The 19710-nt window shown below is 42.4% G+C and overlaps 1 protein-coding gene across 3 annotated transcripts in view; it reads right to left on the bottom strand.

Moving 5' to 3' along the window:
- Positions 1-12752, bottom strand: part of LOC113093007 (extracellular sulfatase Sulf-2-like) — a 134051-nt gene extending 121299 nt beyond the window's left edge. For 2 of the 3 annotated variants that reach the window (XM_026258837.1, XM_026258838.1), the window contains exon 1: positions 12268-12751. The gene's annotated coding sequence lies outside the window, so the exon portion shown is untranslated. Of the gene's footprint in view, positions 1-12267 lie in introns of all 3 variants that reach the window. The other variant, XM_026258834.1, reaches the window with a different exon arrangement.
- Positions 12753-19710: the final 6958 nt, after the last annotated feature.

The raw sequence follows: 19710 nt of genomic DNA, 5'->3' as shown, positions 1-19710 counted from the left end.
TTTGCAGTCTATGAGTCAAACGTACCGTTCAGTTAAATATTTAGGTCTGTTGAATGAAAGTCTACTGTGGCACTAATTAAGTTTTTGTGTGTGTGTGTGTGTGTGTGTGTGTGTGTGTGTGTGTGCCCGTGTGGGAATCAATGATTAATGGTGCTTAAGTCCAGTTGCATAATCTTGAAATAATGGTCCTTCTATGAAATGGTTCATGCAGTGCAATGTTAACAGAGACAAATAAGGGAGAACTGCCCCTTGTAAAAGAACGATCACAAATCAGATTTGACATGTAGTTTTAGCAATGATAATACATTTGATTTAAATTCGAATTTGAAAACAGATTTTTCTCCTGATTATTAAGGAAAAAAAAGAGAAAAGAAAAGAAAAAAGTAAAGCCCTCATGTTTTATTGTCCATTTGTCTAGCTTTGTTCATTTTGCCACTGTTAGGTGTGTTTGTTCATGCCAAGTCTAGTCTTCCCCCCCCCGACTTCATTAAAACTGCACGTGTTCTACTTCAACTTGCCTCAGTGGATTCATTATACTGTTCTAATCTGGAGTTTCACAGTAAATCTCAAGAAGCTTAAGAAATTTGCAATTAAAAGTCTGCAATCAAAATCAGAGAACAAGCAACTGAGAATCCATAAAAATAGTATGAACTTGTGATTTTGTATGAATTCATAAAATGTATGAAATGTATTGACTTAATTAGTGCCACAACATAAAATGTATGATTTGAAGGCAAAACTTCATCATGATTGTGAAATGTTACTAAAATGTAAAATAACTGTTTTCTATTTTAATAAACTTTAAAAGTCCTTCATTCCTGTGATATGAAGCTGGATTTCCAGCATCATTACTCCAGTCTTCAGTGTCATGTGATCCTTTAGAAATCATTCTAACATACTGATTTTCTGCATAAGAAACTTCCTTTTATTGTCATTATTATCATGTTGAAAACTGTTGTGTTGCTTATACTGTTTTGTGAAACAGTGATACATTTTTTAGGATACTTTGATGATTAAAAAATAGTTTGAAACTGAAATCTTTTGTAATATTATTAATGTTTTTACTGTCAATTTAATGCATTCCCGCTGAATAAAAGTATCAATGTCTTAAAAATAATCTTAGTTGATCCAAAACTTTTGGAATGCGAGTGTACAAAACATCTTGAAAATGTGATGGATTCCAGCATGAACACAAACATTTCTCATAAAACCATGCAGAATGCATTGTTCTTCTCTGGAAGCATCATTTCAGATTTAGTACGTCACTTTTCAGCCTCCACAGTCAGTCAACAACACATTAAAACCCACCTTGTGTCTCCAGTCTTCCCTCAAACTCCCACTCTAATTGGCCTTTCAATGCCGCTTTGCAGTGATGTATTGGTTCATGCTGCCCAATCAATGTTAGTCTAATTAAATCTTGTTAATTGTCATTTTATCACAACCTATTCTCACAACTTCACTTCACTTCACTTCACAAAAGCATGTTCTGGGCTCAATACCAGTTAAGCTTGATCAGCTATCGCCTTAGAATGCCAATTGGTAAACTTGTCCATCAGTTCATAAAAATATGTACAACTAGTGTTTACAGTAATGGACATCCATGAGGCAAAACATTCTGGAGGCTTTAAAAGGGAACTTTTTAAACACCATTTATTCTGTATAAAAATGAATGTTGAGTTGTAAAGCTTTCATCCTATCTGAGATGAGACTACTGCCCAATAGACTTCCATTGTAAGTGCATTAATGTAATGATTTTGCCTGTTTTCAGTGTAAAATTATTTTATAACATTTCTGAATTTATGTAACTCCAAAATAACATTTGACATCAGTGCCTTTCTCTTATAAGCGATGCATCAGATGTGATCTTAATAAACACTATGAAGTCTATATTCTAAAAATGCAGAAAGGTTTTAGTGATGGTTTGATTTTGGTGGCAGAAATTTCGAGAGAGAAAAAGGGAGATATGACCGTGCAGCCATTTGCAGTTTGATGTTTGAACCGCTTGTCTTTTTGGCACATTAATCAGTGTCAATTAAACAGTAAAAATAGATTTAAAACATAAGTAAGCCCACACTCAAACGAACATGAGGCATATTTTCTGGCTCGATTTTGTTGCGCTCTCTCGTTGTTAAATTTAACTTTCCCTCATTCACACACAGACCTCATGACCAACACAATTAGCCTTTCATACAAATCTGAAGAAAATTGGAGAAAGTAAATGAAGTGGAGCCTTAAGTGACCAAAGAGAATTAAACAAAATGACTTAAATTACCTCAGCTCTTCATAAAGCTGTATTAGGTCAGGCTTATCTACTTGTGAGATAGTTTTATTGGTAGAGCTAAATTGTAGGCATGTTAAGAGAAAAGGCCGGGATAGAGGGCCAATAAAGAGGAGGGCAGATAAGTGGGGAGATGAGTGAACGCAGTGATGTGTGAAATGGAAGAGAGAGAAAGTGCAGACTGACTTGACAAGGTGGCTTAAAGCCATGATGGGATGAAAGAGAGAGGAAAGAAAAAGAGAAAGTGAGAGAGTTTGAATCTCTCAAGATGAAATACCTTGGATGTTTTGGCATGATAAAGAAGGGCTTTCGTCAAAGCATTAGTACAGATCACAATAAGTGTTTCAGTGTTAAGATGCTTTGACTATTTTTTACATTTCCAGAATACTTTATTGTGACTGGACAATTGTGACCTATGGTTTTTTTAAATTTTATATTTTTTATGTCTAATGACACTGAATAATTGATGAAACTGTTTAACTTTCACAATTTTAAATTTACTTATAATTTTTTTTTTTATAAATACTACATTACCCATAATCGTGAAGAGAGATTGGCCAATCAGAAGTCACGTTTACTATGGAAACAAAAACTCTGCCAAAGCTGAGCTCAGCAGCAACCTCCCATGAAACATTACAGATATATTTGCATATATATGCATATGTTGTAGGAAACTTCAAATATATTGTATGTTATACTCCGTTATACTTTATAATATCACGTTTTCAAGTAATTAAATTGTGGTCACATTTGTGGTCAACATGGCGAATTCACATAACCAACCAATATTTAGTTATAAACTTCAAATATATTATATGATATACTTCGCTATACTTTATACTCTTTATACTTTATATCTTTTTTAATTTAATTAAATTGTAGTCACATTTGTGGTCAACATAGTGAATTTAGCAAAACTGGCTGCGAAATTCGTGTGGGGAAAATTTTATTCCTATAAAAATTGAATTAATTGATGAATGAAATTAATACATTTTTGAAAAATTTAATGGAAGAATGGTACATGTGTCTGCACTTACTTCATGGGATTAGTAGTTACTTCCCTCAAATATGACGTTAAGAACACATTTTTTGTAATAATAATAAATATAAAAAAAAATAAATTAAATGTTATTATTTGATCCATCTGGACTTTTGTCTTTATTTTGCACAATACAAATTTTGTGTGCAAAAAAGTAACCCGGGACTAAATGGTCAAATGCAGGCACCTGATGTGTGTCTCCCTTTCTTTGCTTAAGACAAGGCCACATCTGCACTGAAATACACATGCAAGGACAAGAACTTACTATTTACAAGTATGCATGCACACTGACAAAGCTACTAGACTCAACAGAGAAAAATACAGTGGAAACATATGAGAGGCAAATCAAGAGTAAGCACCAAATAATACAGAGTGTGTTTATGTGTGTGTGTGTGTGTGTGTGTGTGTGTGTTTATAAGGAGGTGAGAATCAGTGAAGTACTGGATAACTTTTGCATACCTGTGGCAAGAATATTACAACAAACAAGGAACAGACCTTCTGTATGAGCTCATGTGTGTGTGTGTGTGTGTGTGTGTGTGTGTGTGTGCGTGTGTGTGTGTGTGTGATGGCATAAAGCAAATCCCTGTCTGATGTTCCATTCTGAAAACATTTATGTTGACCTGCTAATGGCAACTAGGCTGTCGTTCAATGAGAGCGCTAAAGAAACAGAGGAAGACACAGAATTCAAAGACAGTCTTACAAATAAAGCTTCCAATTAGGACCAAAAGGCTTTACCAGTCTGATGTCATTGGAGAACTCTTTTAGTTTTAACAAAGAACGTGTTATTCTCCAGTTCTTAAAAAAAACACTGTCTATGAATGTTCAGCTGTTTTAAAGAACTTAGAAACAATTAGACTGATCTGAAGAGCTTACAGTGTAACATGCATTTAGCAACACAACTGACCCGCCCCCCTTTGTTACTGTTGCTACGTCCAACAAGCCATGACACTATGACATCACACATTATGTTCTCACGCATTGAAAAAAACATCGTGGAGCGAAGTATGACAGCATGCCGACAGACAAGACAAAGCAGGTTACTTCTGAAACAAAGTCTCGGCATTCAAATGTTGCACTTTTTAATAAATTTAACAATAAATATCATTCTGTGGCTCTTTAATGTGTTGTGACAGATCACTGTTGCGCCTCAGTTCAAGCAGCATAACATCTGTCCATCTCTTCCTCTTTACTAGTTATGGCGCAAAATAAACATGAACGAACATCAGAAGATATCTTGTTTCAACAACAGAAAGACGTTAATATACACCATTTTTTAAGTTCAAGTCCACCAATGTTGATCTACTCTCCTGTCTGGTTTGTTTGTCGGACAAAATAGCAGATTCTGCAAAAAAAGATATGTCGGGTTCATGTAAAGAGAACTTTCAAAATCGAAAAAATCTTATTGGACTCATTCAAATTAGTGCATATAAACATCTAATATTAACAGGCTAGACTAGTATATACAACTTTTTTTAATATAAAAATCGGTAGATAAAATAAATATATATATATTTATTTATTTATTTTTTTCAATTTGAATTGTTCTGTGGTATCCAGTTAAGATAGTTTTTAAATAATTTGCAATCATTTTTAAAGCAGCAAAAGTGTTTTGGTGTGTGATACATAAATACATATAACCACTTTAAACTTAAAACACGCAAACTTGGACACACAAACACCCACATGCTCCTGCTGTTAGAAAACAGAGTCTAACAGGGGTGAAGAGCTCTTGAATACAGAGTTCCAGCTTCCTGCTGCGCACTTCAATTCCAGAACAAGACTTGAGGAGGAAAGAAAACAGAGGGCATCTTCTCTCACCTCTGCACTTTGTGTATACCTAACAATTCAACTACTAGTACCTAAAACTCAGGAAATCATCAGTTTTTGGAAGTTGAAGTCCTGGATCAAGCCTGATCTGTTCTGCCTGGACGAACCCAAGAGCTGGCAGCAAGCTGGGCCGGCCCGTGTATAAAGAGGGTAATGCTTTACTTTACTTTACTTTATTGGTTTATAGTAATGTGGACAACCTCTTTTAATGAAAAGAGCAGCTTTAGCCTCTACGGCTAATTTCCAGCTGTAGTCCCCAGCCAGTTGTTAATTGGCATACATCAATAAATACATTACAATTAAAACAAGGCTCAAGCAAGAGCTTAGACAAACAAACAAGGTGGTACAAAATTGAAACAGACAAGCAGGCACAAATTACAAAGACATAAAAGCAGGTCAAGCAATAAACTAGAGAAAATTGACACCAAAGATAATCATGCAAAGGCCACATTGAAGCACATATAAGACATAGCATTGAGACAGTCAGCAGAGATCAAGTGGCAGGAGCATGATCATGTCACATCTAGTGTGCACATCACATCTAGCATATTAATGTGTGCAGGTGTAATTGTCAATTAGCCAATTTTTAAGGTGTGCAGTAAAAGTCGAATACATATGTATGTTTTTAAATGTAATGGGCAATGAGTTCCAGTTATGTATTGCAGTAAAAGAAAATGATAATTGACCAAATGTACTTTTTCTGAGTGGGATTACTAGGTCGCCACGTGTGGTGCTTCTGGTATTATGACTGCTGTTATTACGTTGTATTATGAATGAATTGAAAGGAGGCGGAGCGGTATTATGTAAAATTTTGTAAACCAGACAAATATTTTAGTATTTGATTACATTTTCCCAGCTCAGCAGTTTATAGTTTTTAAGGATTATACAATGGTGTAAACTGTTAGGCTTCTGGTCCAAAATTTTAAGAGTTTTTTTATAAATAGTTGCTAGTGGCTTAAGTGATGAGCTGTTAGTTTGTCCCCAGCTTTTCAGACAATATGTTAGATGTGACATAATCATTGCATCCATAAATAATTTAGCAGCATTAAAAGTAAGGGCATTTCTAATATATCTAAAATTAGCTAAACTAAACTTGACCCTATTGCAGACTTTCTTAATATGTGTTTTAAAAGAGAGATTAGAATCAATAATAACGCCCAGATATTTAAATTGTGGCACAATAGTAATGTTTTGACCCAAAATTGATATGTTTGGCACACTATTACATTGTCTTTTTGTAAAAAACATTCCCACAGTTTTATCTACATTTAATTGAAGACATGAGCGATTTCGCCAATTGGTGATCTGGTCCATGGCTTTGGTCAATTTTGTGGCAGCCAGATTTTTTGTCTTGGCATGCACATAAATTACAGTATCGTCCGCATACATTATTGTATTGATGTCAGGGCAAACTGATGGCAAATCATTAATATATAGACTAAACAAAAGCGGGCCAAGTATTGATAAATTAAGAGCTAGTGAACGATGGGTGTTCACAGAAACAAATTGAGTTCTACCAGTTAAATATGACTCAAACCATTTAATTGAAGAGGGGGAAAAATTAAAAGTAGAGAGTTTGGCAATAAGGACCTGATGGTTGACTGTGTCAAATGCTTTACGGAGGTCTAAAAACACAGCGCCAACAACACCTCCCTTGTCCACCATTGCTCTAACAGTCTCTAAAAAGTAACAGTTAGCCGTTTCTGCGGAATGATGGGCCCGGAAGCCAAACTGCATCGGATGAAGTGTGAAGGGACTATTATTAAGTATTATTAAGTATTATTATTAATGGCGAGTGTTTATTGATTTGGCACGTCACTTGCCAGCAGAGATGATTAGATCTTTGTGATACTATTAGAGTATGTAAGTCCATACTGTCTTGAATGATAAAACCTACATTTTACTGCAAAGTCTGCAATTTTACGCATTTACAACCTGCTGCGGTTACCTTTGATAAATATGTCAGAGGCCTAGTGGTATTTTAGTGCCACTGAGATTCTATTATAGGTATTCACATTTTAAATCTGTTTTATTTTTTATATTTTACATTTTATTTAAATTTAAGTGTTTTTTTGTCATTTGTATTCATTTTTTTCTTATATATCTATAAAATTATTATTATTATTATTTATTTTTATTTTTTAAGTTTTAAAAGTTTTAAGGATCCACTGGTGAGAAAGTGATTTCTCCAAATCTGTTCTGATGCCACCAGTGAGTAAATTTCCTGCAAATGTAAATTTTTGGGTGAACTATTCCTTTAATTATCCTGATCAGGCCTAGGTGAACAACACTCTACTTAAGAAACTGAGAAACTTGTTTGCACAATGATCGCTCAGGTGACTTGCTCAAAAAATGTTCCTGGAAATAACCATCCATGAATGGCAAATTTCAGACTGTGCACTTGTGGTTGGTCCTGAGCCAGACAATCAACGGTTAATTGATTTTGATGAGAGCACCAACAGATAGCCTTATCCAGGTATTTAAAAACTCAAAGACTGAACTTATACCTTCCAATGTGTCTATGGTTTGAATTCTCTTCATCTTTCTATCTGTAGTGACCTATCGTAGCATTTTTGGTGGAGCTCTCCATGTTTTCTGAGACTCACACCATCATTCTTCCCCTCAGATGACCTCCAAGTCCTATTTAAGTCCATTTGCATCAGTGTGATTATGTGTCTTCTCTTTTAAAATATTTAAGATGTTTTTGGTGTTAGTGTTTGCTGCTGAAGTGTCTTCCGATTGCATGAGTGTGTTAGTACACAGCTATACTTTGCTCACTTTTAGCAATGAAACACTTAGGAAATTACATTTTATTATGTGCTGCATTATGCATGAATCTTTGCAGAAATCTCCTGAAATCTTTCTCAGCAGGTCTGCACATGTAAATATATACTGTATAAACATGTTGCTAATGACTAACTGTTGCAGATGTTGGACTGCTGACACTGGTGTATCACATATTAAATGCAAGTAGTAAAATTACATTTTCTCTGAGGCATACTGTCAAAATGCCAAAGCGGTATAACCGTCATGAGAGCCCAAGGAAGAAAATGTGTTTTTGAAAGGTTGGAATTCTTGAGAAAAAAATTGGGAAGATGTATAAATGTTTGTTTCAAAATATTCATAAGAATAGAAAAACGTTTCCCTGTTCAGAGTCAGTGTGGTGTAACCATCGTGCAAAACATGATTTTAGTTTTAATGAAAGTATAAATCATACTGTATGTAGCTACAAAATATTACACAAAATAGGAAATTACATCAAAAAGAGGATTATTTTAAACGTCAGAGACAATTTCACAAGAAAAACTTGTAAATGGCAAAAAAAGAAAAAAAAGAAACAATATTAAATTTAATAAAAAAAAAAAAAATTAAAATGTTATCCAAAAATTATGAAAACGGTTTACCTAATTGATTGATTTTGTGTATACAATGAAAATCTGACTACTTTTTTTTATTTTTTACTTCATGGTTGCACCACTTGACACTTTAACCATTAAAGGGTTAATTCATCCAAAAATGAAAATTATGTCATTAATAACTCACCCTCATGTTGTTTCAAACCCGTGAGATCTCAGTTCATCTTCAGGACACAGTTTAAGATATTTTAGATTTAGTCCGAGAGCTCTCAGCCCCTCCATTGAAGCTGTGTGTACGGTCTACTGTCCATGTCCAGAAAGATGAGAAAAACATCATCAAAGTAGTCCATGTGACATCAGAGGGTCCGTTAGAATATTTTGACGCATTTTGGTCCAAAAATAACAAAAATGATGACTTTATTCAGCATTATCTTCTCTTCTGGGTCTGTTGTGAGCGTGTTCACAACACTGCAGTGACGCTGCTGACGTGTTTTCTTTGTTATTGGGTCGAACCAGAAAACACGTCAGCAGCTTCGTACAACAGCAGCATCATGAACGCACTCAAAACAGACCCGGAAGAGGTCGATGCTGAATGAAGTCATCATTTTTGTTATTTTTAGACCAAAATGTATTTTCGATGCTTCAAAATATTCTAACTGACCCTCTGATGTCACATGGACTACTTTGAAGATGTTTTTCTTACCTTTCTGGACATGGACAGTATACCTTATGCGTTCTATCATTGACTCATAAGCCAATTTAGTTTCTGCATTTAAACAACATATATTTCATGTTTATTTGTGCAATGTTTCTCACAGTACATAGGGTTTCAATGCAGGAGAGACACAGGCGACTAAGTCAAAGGGAAAAAATGCTAGATTGATTGATTGTTCATGCTGCATTTAGAGGGGCACACTGGCATCTACGTCACATTTATAAGCGACACAGTTGCTCAAAAAATGTGTGTGATGGTGTCAGTGGCCTTTTTGCAGTAAGTGTGTTTGCGTGAGAAATTAGACACGGTGCCCCATTTCCAGCAACAGAGGAATTCAGTCCAGACCAGAGCAAATGTATGGGTAAAAAGACAGTGTTAATGTGTCAAATATAGGAATCCTGATCACAGTATGAGGCAGAAGTGTATCATATGCCATGCTAAAGGATACGTATGCTAACCATCGCCATTATAAATATCACTTTATGCATATGAAAATACCAGAGACAGCATGAAGAACTATGTCATATATAATTATAATCATGTGTTTATTTGGTGTTATATTTGTTCTGGCTCTTCTCTGATTTGCTTGTTTGCAGTGTAGTTTATATATGATAAATGTATATACTGTAGGCCCCTATAGTAACAGCTTGAGCTATTTAAGTCAGATGTGCCATAAAAATCTGAAAAATACCTTTGATTCATAGTATGTGACTCTAAAACCAGCAAAATTATGATGCTATACTTATTGCAAGTATATTTTCTTCTATATAAAAATGATCCCCAATGTTTATAAGTAGTTCAGTCTAAGTTCGCTTCAACGTTTCATTCAGACTCTTCATATCAAGAACTACGTGGGAAAAACCTGTATCAATCAGTTATGAAACGGTTCCATTCCACTGACGTCGGCCACAACATTAGCCTTGAGTGAGCGCAGTAACTTCCTTCCAGCCCTAGAACATCCCTCCACGGAGGTTAACAGCAGGAGGAGATGAGAAATAGAGCAGAAAAGGAGAGATAATGAAGGAGAGACAAAGGAAAAGAGAGAGAACTCAAGCAAGAGCACCCAATCTGCCGGCCCCGCTTTGCCACCTGTCAAAATCGTGGGAATTTACTAACCACGTGTAAGCAATCAGTGTAAACACTGGCTAGGCCATGGAAGGCTAACCACGGTCAGAGTCCCAAAATCAACATGGGCATTAAAAATCTGTGTACCAAAGTAAAGACACAGACACCACCTCTCAGACTGCTGCTGCTACCTGTATACACATCCTTATCAAAGATTGCTTGTAAGCGAGTGCTAATCTTTAACGAACACGCTTGAACCTTCATTATAATCAGAAATCATTAGTCAACAGCTAAATTAGATAATGGGTTTTTTAAGCAGTGGCTCTGCTTCCTCAGTTACTTCCTCTTCCTTTGAAAAATACAGAAATGAATAAGTGGGTTTTGTTGGCTCAGCAAGTCTTTTTATAGCATAAAATAAGATATACAGCTTATACTCTACTCCTATTCAGAATCTGCAGTGCCATGAAAAAGAAATTATTTTTATCTGAGTTGCGAGTTTGCAATCTGAATTGAATTTCATGAGAGAGACAAGGAGCAATTATATAACATGAAGACAATAAATGCACTTAATATTTTTTCATTGTGTCGTTCTTACTGTTTACATGTGACAACAAATGTACAACACGAGCATAGTTCAATTCATGAACATGATTCTCATGAGAAAGTGCTTTTCAAAGAATCAAAGCGTCAAATATCACACATCACTCTCAAGCTTATACTTGGATTCAATCCAATGCAGGGTTCAATCATTCATTAAATTATAAGAATGTAAAATTTAAATAAATATAATTAAAAAAAGTTTAAAATACACACACACACACACACAAAAAAACACTAAAACAAATAATATTTATTTTTATTTTAAATGTACAAAAAAGGATTGGGAATCCCTGGTCTAATGACTCGCTTGCCCACTGAATCATTTGAATAATCGTATGACTTGTCCGACCTGAAATAAACAACTTATGTGTTTTGTCTACATTTAAAAGCAATTTAGGAATGTAGGAATGTAGGAAGCTAATTATTAACTTGTAAGAGTCAAATTCAGTGTATAACGTATATTATATACTACTGTACAACATATAACTGTATATAATAAAATATCCACTTGAATGTTCATTTATTGTAAAATGGGCTGACTTTATATATTTATTTTTATTTATATATCTAATCATTAAAAAATGATTCAAATACTGATTACTTTTTCAGATTGCTATAAAATGTCCCTATGCATATGAGTTTACTTAAACTTTCAAATGTATTTTAAAACAAAAAAGGGTGCACCCCGTGAGGTTGAATAGGACATCCAGAGTGTGCAAAGTCAGAATAGACCAAAGGTGGCAGCTTTCAAGACGCCCAAACATAAGATTTTGGTTACCACATTTTGCAGTTATTTTACAGTTTTTGATGTCTTTACATCTTTTTTGATGTCTATAGTTATTCTATAAGTATAGCTGTGCCCAAATCTTTGAATAAATATTTTACTTAATGTAGTAAATAGTTAGGAGTATTTTCCAATCTGATGACAGATCATCTAAAAGCACAAGGCTTTTGGAGAACTCAGGATGTCTCAAACTTATCATGAGCAGGTTTCCTCTGTCTGACACATGACTGTGTCTTTCGAGGGAACAGGGTGTAACTCTGTCCCTCCTTTTTTCAGAAGCACTGGAGTCAGTCAATCAGTCTGTCAGTGCTAACTAACAATAACAACAACACCCATCCACCTACATAGACACTCACAAACACAGAAAAATGACACATGTACTGTGTGCAGAGTCACACAAGCCAAGGCAACAGGCAAACTGCTCCTTTAAGAATGAGAAAGTGAAGGGGGAGCCACGAGGGAGAGGGAGAACATGCATTCACAATGGCAGAATGTCAAATCAGCATGCTACGCTTGTTCTTCAGAACTCCCAGTGTGCGGTTACATCAGCTGAGCAAAGGAGACGAGGGGTGGGGGGTGTTGGGGCATTTTACATGAGCCTACCTCACACACAGCTGCAGGGGAGGCAGGTGGCAGTTTGTCCCCTTCTGTCCTGCGGCGGAGACCCCCAAACCAGAGAGCCGGTCTTGTGTCAGTGTCCCGGTGCACTCTTTCCTCTTCTGTCCTGATATCTGTCTTCCTGCAGCCTGTTGCACCGCAGTCACCACATTGCTACGAAGTTTGACAAACTTTCAAGTAACTGTCAACACAAAAGTGTGAGCGAGAGAGGCTGGACGGAAAGTTTTAAAGGAGACGAGTAAAAAAAAAAAAAAGAAGTTCAAACTGAAGTGGTTTAAATTTCCTGAACTACTTGCACGCTCTCTCTCTCTCTCTTCTCTCTCTCTCTCTCTTCGAGTTGTTTCAGAGGCAGTGAAGTGGCTGAATCGGGACGGCAAGAGCCATCTGTTAAAACACGCCTGCTTCTTTTGCTTTACTCACGTTCTCCCTCAATCACCGAGGGAAGAGGAAGAGGAGGAGGGGGAGAAAAAGAAAGAGATATTCTGAAAAAGAGAGGCTGTACTGCCTGCTGGTACCCAATCTGAACACACAAACACTCGAGCAGGGCAGCACAGGCGGAGCTTGTGGACTGAGTGAGTGGAAGGGGAAAGCTTGGCTGTGGTGTGCAGTATTCATGGTTATTCATGTGGCTTCCACCTTCTGGGCTTAATAGTGTGAGTTAATCAGAGGAGCAGCGCTTCAGAAGCAGCTTCAAGTGCACACATTTATTATAAGTCCTACAACTTATATTAGTACAGACAGATGTGTCACATACTTTTCAGTTTTTAGGCTAGGTGGGTTTTGAATTTAACTTCCAATTCTGAATGCAAGAAAATATTTGTAACTTATAATAAAAATAATAATAAAAAACTTTTGATTTATTTCATTGAATACTAGCCTAATTAAATAAATCAAAAGTTTTTTATTATTATTTTTATTAAAAGTTACAAATATTTTCTTGCATTCAGTCTGGGTATTCGTCAGGTTCCTGCCACTCAGACAGTGATAGATATATGCAACCTTTAGCTTTTGATGCTTTAGCAAGAAAAATAGAATAAGGTTGACACTTTTCTCTATTACCAAGAAAGATTGTGAGGGAATTTTATTGCAGATAAACAGAAAAAGAGGCGGCTTTACTTTGATATGGAAACTATTTGTCTACCCTCCCTCCCACAATGCTTTCATTTGCCTTCATCTGTCCTATTCTCCCTTCATCATCCTCTTATTGTCTTCTTTACTGTGTTTCTTTTTCTTTTTCTACAGGGCATTCAAAATGCCACGCTTGAAGTTTTCAAGGAGAGGACAATTCTCTTTAAAGTTTCTCCAGTGCTGCTTTTCCATCTGTCCAATGGCTCACAGTAGGCCGGCCTATTCAGAAACTTACAAACAAACACACAAGTTTTGAGGAGAGACGTAATTTCATTTTAGATTTCAAGCTATCATAGATTTGTATGATTTTCACCGTATTTTGCACTGCAATAATAAGCTATTTTATGTACATCTGTGAGACTTCTATTAATTAGGTAAATAACTAGAAAGAACAGCAACATGCAGTACCTGTGCTACAAACCAATGTGATTATGATGTTAAATTGAAATAATCTGATAAGAAATACCAGTTTGCAATATAAAGCAGGACTGATTTTGTACAGCTAAAATAGCTCGAAATCACTCCGGGAACTTTGAACATTTCAGTAAAAAGTGGCCGCACCTGCTATACATGAAAAATAAGTTGGAAACATCTTTAAATTGACTTACGTTTATGGCTCGACCTGACCAGAATATCATTGTCGACCTCCTCGGCCAGTATGTAATCACCTAGCAACCACCTGAACACCTTAGCAACCATAATTCAACAGCCTGGCATGCACCCAGAAGCTCCTAGCGTTGTGTCAGCTAGTTTTGCAGGGGCAAGCACTACTTGTATTTAATTCAGTAAATGCAAAAATCTAGTGTTCTCTCTCCCGTTTCCCTTGATAATTGACATCCTTGAGTTCTATTCCGGTCTTAGTTAAATCTGTTACACGAGGCCTTGTAGGAGTCGGATAACCTTACAGGTTCACCATGTACCATTTATAACATTCTCATAGAACATATTCTCTCGCCTCGCTGTTCTCAGGAATAGAAGGCGGGGGAATGGAAAAATCGACACGGGCATAAAACATAAAACATTGTTGACTTCTTGCACTAGCTTAGAGATCTCATACTCAGGGATGAAATACCTAGAGCACAGTATACTGTTTAAAAGTTTGGGTTCAGTCATCTTTTTTAAAGAAACTTAAACTTTAACTGAGCAGGGATGCATTAAATTGATCAAAATTGACTGTTAAGACATTTAAAATGTTACAAAAGTTTGCATCACAGGAATAAATTTAATAAAAAAAATGTTCCTTTCTCTTTGGCGTGTTACAAGCTCTCGGTGCATGAAGAAGATCTGTAAAGTTGCAAAGACTAAAGTCTCAAATCCAAAGAGATATTCTTTATCAAATTAAGCCAACCACGCCCTCATAAATCGGCTCAATGTAATGGGTTTTATTGGTTTGTCCCAGGACACAGCATCACTGTATGGTGGCGGGGTGAGGAACTACACGACAACCGATGGACAGAAAAAGTCCCCGAAGGGTGGCTTTATTAAATAGAATAGTGCTCTTGGTGAAGGCGGTGCTCTCCTGTGGCGCTTCAAGTCCCTCGTGCTCGCTGTGTCCTGAGTGGTGGATCCCGTGCTGTGCTCTCCTTAGTAGGGCTGACGGTCACACGCTGCTCTCTGTAACAGAGGAGGAAAGGGTTAGCGTCCTTGTTGGGAGACATTCCTCACCACTCTGTCTTCCTCCTCTGCTTAAGAAGGCTCCTCTTGATGAGCTGCAGGTGCGGCCACTCAGCCCGTGATGAGCTCGTGCCGGTGATTCTCGTGTGTTGCCAGGGCGACGCTGACGAGCGCTCGGGACGCATGTCACACTCCCCCCCCCTAAGCGTCGACCTGCGCCTGCGGTACAATGGGGAGATATGGGGAGGGTGGGGAGTGGAGCCTGACAGACCTGCGAAAGCTGCCCCTATCCTGGAGAGACCGTCCGCGTTGGCGTTGGCCGTCCCCGCCCGATGTTGTATGGTGAAGTGGAAGTCCTGGAGCGCAAGGAACCAGCGGGTTACCCTGGGGTTGGTGTCCTTTGCACGGGCCATCCACTGCAGTGGCGCATGGTCTGTCAGCAGGGTGAACCGGCGTCCGAGGAGGTAGTAGCGGAGCTCCAGGACTGCCCACTTGACGGCCAGCGCTTCCTTCTCCACGGCGGCATACCGTTGTTCGGTCGGGGTCAGCTTCCGGCTAATAAAGATCACCGGGTGTTCCTCGCCGTCCTGGACCTGGGAGAGAACGGCTCCCAACCCGGTGTCCGAGGCGTCGGTTTGCACCAGGAAGGGGCAGTTGAAGTCGGGGGCTCGCAGGACTGGCTCCGTGGTGAGGGCTGACTTCACCTGCTGGAACGCCTCTTCCGCTTCTAGACTCCAGGCTATCTTCTCCGGTTGCCCCTTCCTGGTCAGATCTGTCAGGGGAGAGGCTAAGGAGGAGAAGTTAGGGATAAAACACCGGTAGTATCCTGCCAACCCCAAAAAGGCTCGTACCTGGGTCTTGGTAGAGGGCCGCGGTGCCGAGAGGATAGCTGTCACCTTCTTTTCCTGGGGGCGGATGAGGCCACGTCCCACGCAGAAGCCCAGGTACTTGGCTTCGGAGAGAGCCAGGTGACATTTCCGGGGGTTGGCGGTGAGCCCCGCCCGGCGGAGGTCCAGCAGCACCCTCCGGAGCCGCTCTAAATGTTCCCCCAGGTCTCTGAATGGATGACCACGTCGTCGATGTAGGCCGCGGCGTAGGCCATATGGGGCCTCAGCAGGACATCCATGAGCCTCTGGAATGTGGCGGGGGCCCCGTGCAGGCCGAAGGGAAGGACCCGGTACTGCCAGTGGCCACTGGGGGTCGAGAAGGCTGTCTTCGGCTTGGCATCCTTAGACAGGGGGACTTGCCAATACCCCTTGGTGAGGTCGAGAGTTGATATGAACCGGGCCCTTCCTAGTCGATCCAGGAGCTCATCGACGCGGGGCATGGGATAGCCATCGAATTCAGAGACCTCATTTAGGCGGCGGAAGTCGTTACAGAACCTTAGGGTGCCGTTGGGCTTCGGGACCATGACGATGGGGCTGGACCATGGACTCCGCGAGGGCTCAATTACCCCTAGCTTCAACATCTCCTGTACCTCTGTCTCGATTGCGTGTCGCCGAGCCTCCGGGACACGATAGGGCCGCTGCCGGACGATGACTCCTGGTAGTGTTCGGATTTCGTGCTGGATGACGGTCGTCCGCCCTGGCAGAGGGGAGAACACATCCGAGAACTGACCGACCAGGTGCTGCAGTTCCGTCTTCTGGGCTGCGGAGAGGTGGGGGTCCATGTCCACAACCACGGGAGAGGTGGCGGCGAGGGCCGAGAGCTGGGGCCCGGTCCCCACCCAGCGCTTCAACAGGTTTATATGATAGAGCTGCTCTTCCCTTCGACGACCAGGTTGGCGCACTTTGTAGGTGACGGGTCCCACCCGTTCGGTGACCGTATACGGGCCCTGCCAGCGGGCCAGGAACTTACAGGCTGAGGTGGGGACCAGTACCATGACGTGATCTCCCGGCTGGAACTCCCGGGGTTGGGCAGCCCGATTGAAGAGGCGCTGCTGGTCTTGCTGGGCCTTGGTCAGATGCTCCCGGACCAATGGCATGACCCTGTCGATCCGCTCCCTCATGGCCTTGACGTGCTCAACGGTGGTCCGACATACCGCAGGCTGTTGTTCCCAGGCTTCCCGGGCGACATCTAGGAGCCCTCGGGGTTGGCGGCCGAAGAGGAGCTCGAAGGGCGTGAAGCCGGTGGATGCCTGGGGCACCTCCCGGATCCCGAACAGCACATACGGGATCATCTGGTCCCAGTCGCGTCGGTCCTCGGCCACGACATGCCGCAGCATCTGTTTCAGGGTCTGGTTAAAGCGTTCCACGAGCCCATCGGTTTGTGGGTGGTATACGCTGGTCCGGATCTGTCGGACTTTGAGGAGTTTACAGAGGTCAGCCATGATCCGGGACATGAAAGGGGTGCCCTGGTCGGTCAGGATCTCCGCTGGCAGGCCAACCCGACTACTCAGTAGGAAGAGCTCCTGTGCGATGTTTTTGGCGGTGGCCTTGCGGAGGGGAATGGCCTCTGGGTAGCGGGTGGCATAATCCACGATCACCAGGATGTGTTCATGCCCCCGGGCGGACTTCGGCAGCGGCCCCACCAGGTCCATCCCGATGCGCTCGAAGGGCACCTCAATGATCGGCAGCGGGATCAGCGGGCTAGGGGGAGGAGTATGTGGCGAGGTCCGTTGGCACGTCGGGCACGCTTGGCAGTACCGCTTGACATCCGCCTCCAGTCCTGGCCAGTGGAAGCGGTCCCGGATCCGTTGCACAGTGTTTTGGGCGCCGAGGTGGCCAGCCATCGGGTGGGCGTGGGCGAGTTCCAAGACCGCCGGGACTTTGCTCCGCGGTACCACCAACAGCGTCTTTTCCTCCCCCTCCGCTGGCCGACATAATAGAGCAGGCCGTTTTGGATGATGAAGTGGGCGTGTGGGGTGGGGAGCTGGTTGTAGATCCTCTCCTTCCGCCACCCGCACTTGAGACCAGCAATGCTTGAGGCGCTCGTCCCCACGCTGCTCTTTGGCGAGCGTCCCCCCTCCCGCTATCTGCTGGAAGACATCGAAGAACAGGTTAGAGTTTTGGGAGGGGGACTCACCTCCTCGAGGGCTGTCTGACGTCAGCAGCGCGGGGCCTCGTCGAGGGCGCCTTGCTGGACTCCGGCGTCGGCGGTTCCCGGCCGGCTAGCAGGCTGTGTGCTGGAGGTGAGGAGCTGATCGAACCCCGGCCAATCCCGGCCGAGGAGAACGGGTACCGGTAAGTTCCTTAAGATTCCCACTTCGACGGGCCAGGAACCAGGTGTCGCGGTGATGGTCACTCTCCGGGCCGGCACATGCCTGGTATCCCCCGTGCACGCACGTTATCGCCAGTCGGGCCCTGGAACCTATTCGGGGTGGAAGGACAGTCGGTTGTATCAGGCTTACCACGCTGCCCCGAGTCGAGGACGGCGAAGAACGGCCGGCCGTTTGATGCGCACCCTGGCCCGTGGTGCCTTCGGCGCTGGACTGTGGACTGAACAGCCTGCTAGCCATGTCCGTCCTGGGGAACGCGGCGGCTCGGTGGGCATTTGGCTCGTCCTTGGGGCCGGGAACCGCAGGCCTGCTCACGGGTCGCTGGGTGCCCTCCGGCGAGCGTCGCTCCTGGACCACCCTTCGGGGAAAAGGCGGCGCTCGCTCCCCCATCTCCCGGTGTTGGGCGGCCTCCGCCAGCTCAATGGCCTCCACGAGCCCGTCGAGATCCGGTGGGGTTCCTCATGCCAGCCGCCTGCCTCAACGCGCGGGGAAGGGCGCGGAGGAGTCGGTCGATCACCACACGCTCAGCTACCTGGTGTGCGGAGGGACCCCCGGTCAACAGCCAATGTTGGGCCAGCCGGGATAGTTCGGCCGCCTGGGCGCGAGCGGGCTGTCGAGCTCGATATTCCCAGTCATGGAATTGCTGCGCCGCACAGATTGGGGAAAGGCCTACTCGGCCCAGGATCTCCTTCTTCACCTCTCCATAGTTCCGGCTTCTCTTGGCCGTCATGGTGAAATACGCCCGCTGCGCTTCCCCGCGGTCAGCAGCGGTGCGAGGAGGTGGGCCCACTCGTCCTCTGGCCACGCCTCCCGGACTGCGGTGGCCTCAAACATCCGAAGATACATCTCCACGTCGTCATGCGATGTCATCCGTGGCATCAGCTGGACGGCTTGGACACGGGGGTCAGGCAGCGGCGTGCGGTGGGCGGCGGCGCGGAGGGCGGCGAGCTCACGTTCGGCGTCTCCTTGACGTGAGGCCATGTGCTCCACTATTTGTTGCTGGCGGATGCTCACCTCGGTGAGGTGTTTGAGCAGTTCTTCCATGCCGGGGGAGGAGCGGCCGCCTGTGAAAACAGAGCAGATACAAATGACAGGGGGAAAAAGGAAACAAAAAAACCAAAACAAACGGGTGGCTTTAACGGTCTCCCTCAGGGGTCGGTTGTCGGTGTCCAGCTCACACTCTTGCCCGCATTCTCCACCAGTGTGGCGGGGTGAGGAACTACACGACAACCGATGGACAGAAAAAGTCCCCGAAGGGTGGCTTTATTAAATAGAATAGTGCTCTTGGTGAAGGCGGTGCTCTCCTGTGGCGCTTCAAGTCCCTCGTGCTCGCTGTGTCCTGAGTGGTGGATCCCGTGCTGTGCTCTCCTTAGTGGGGCTGACGGTCACACGCTGCTCTCTGTAACAGAGGAGGAAAGGGTTAGCGTCCTTGTTGGGAGACATTCCTCACCACTCTGTCTTCCTCCTCA

This window comes from Carassius auratus, unplaced genomic scaffold, assembly GCF_003368295.1.
Source record: "Carassius auratus strain Wakin unplaced genomic scaffold, ASM336829v1 scaf_tig00214826, whole genome shotgun sequence".
Lineage (NCBI taxonomy): Eukaryota > Metazoa > Chordata > Actinopteri > Cypriniformes > Cyprinidae > Carassius > Carassius auratus.
Note: the sequence above shows the minus strand (reverse complement) of the source record. Positions and strands in the feature narration are given on the sequence as shown.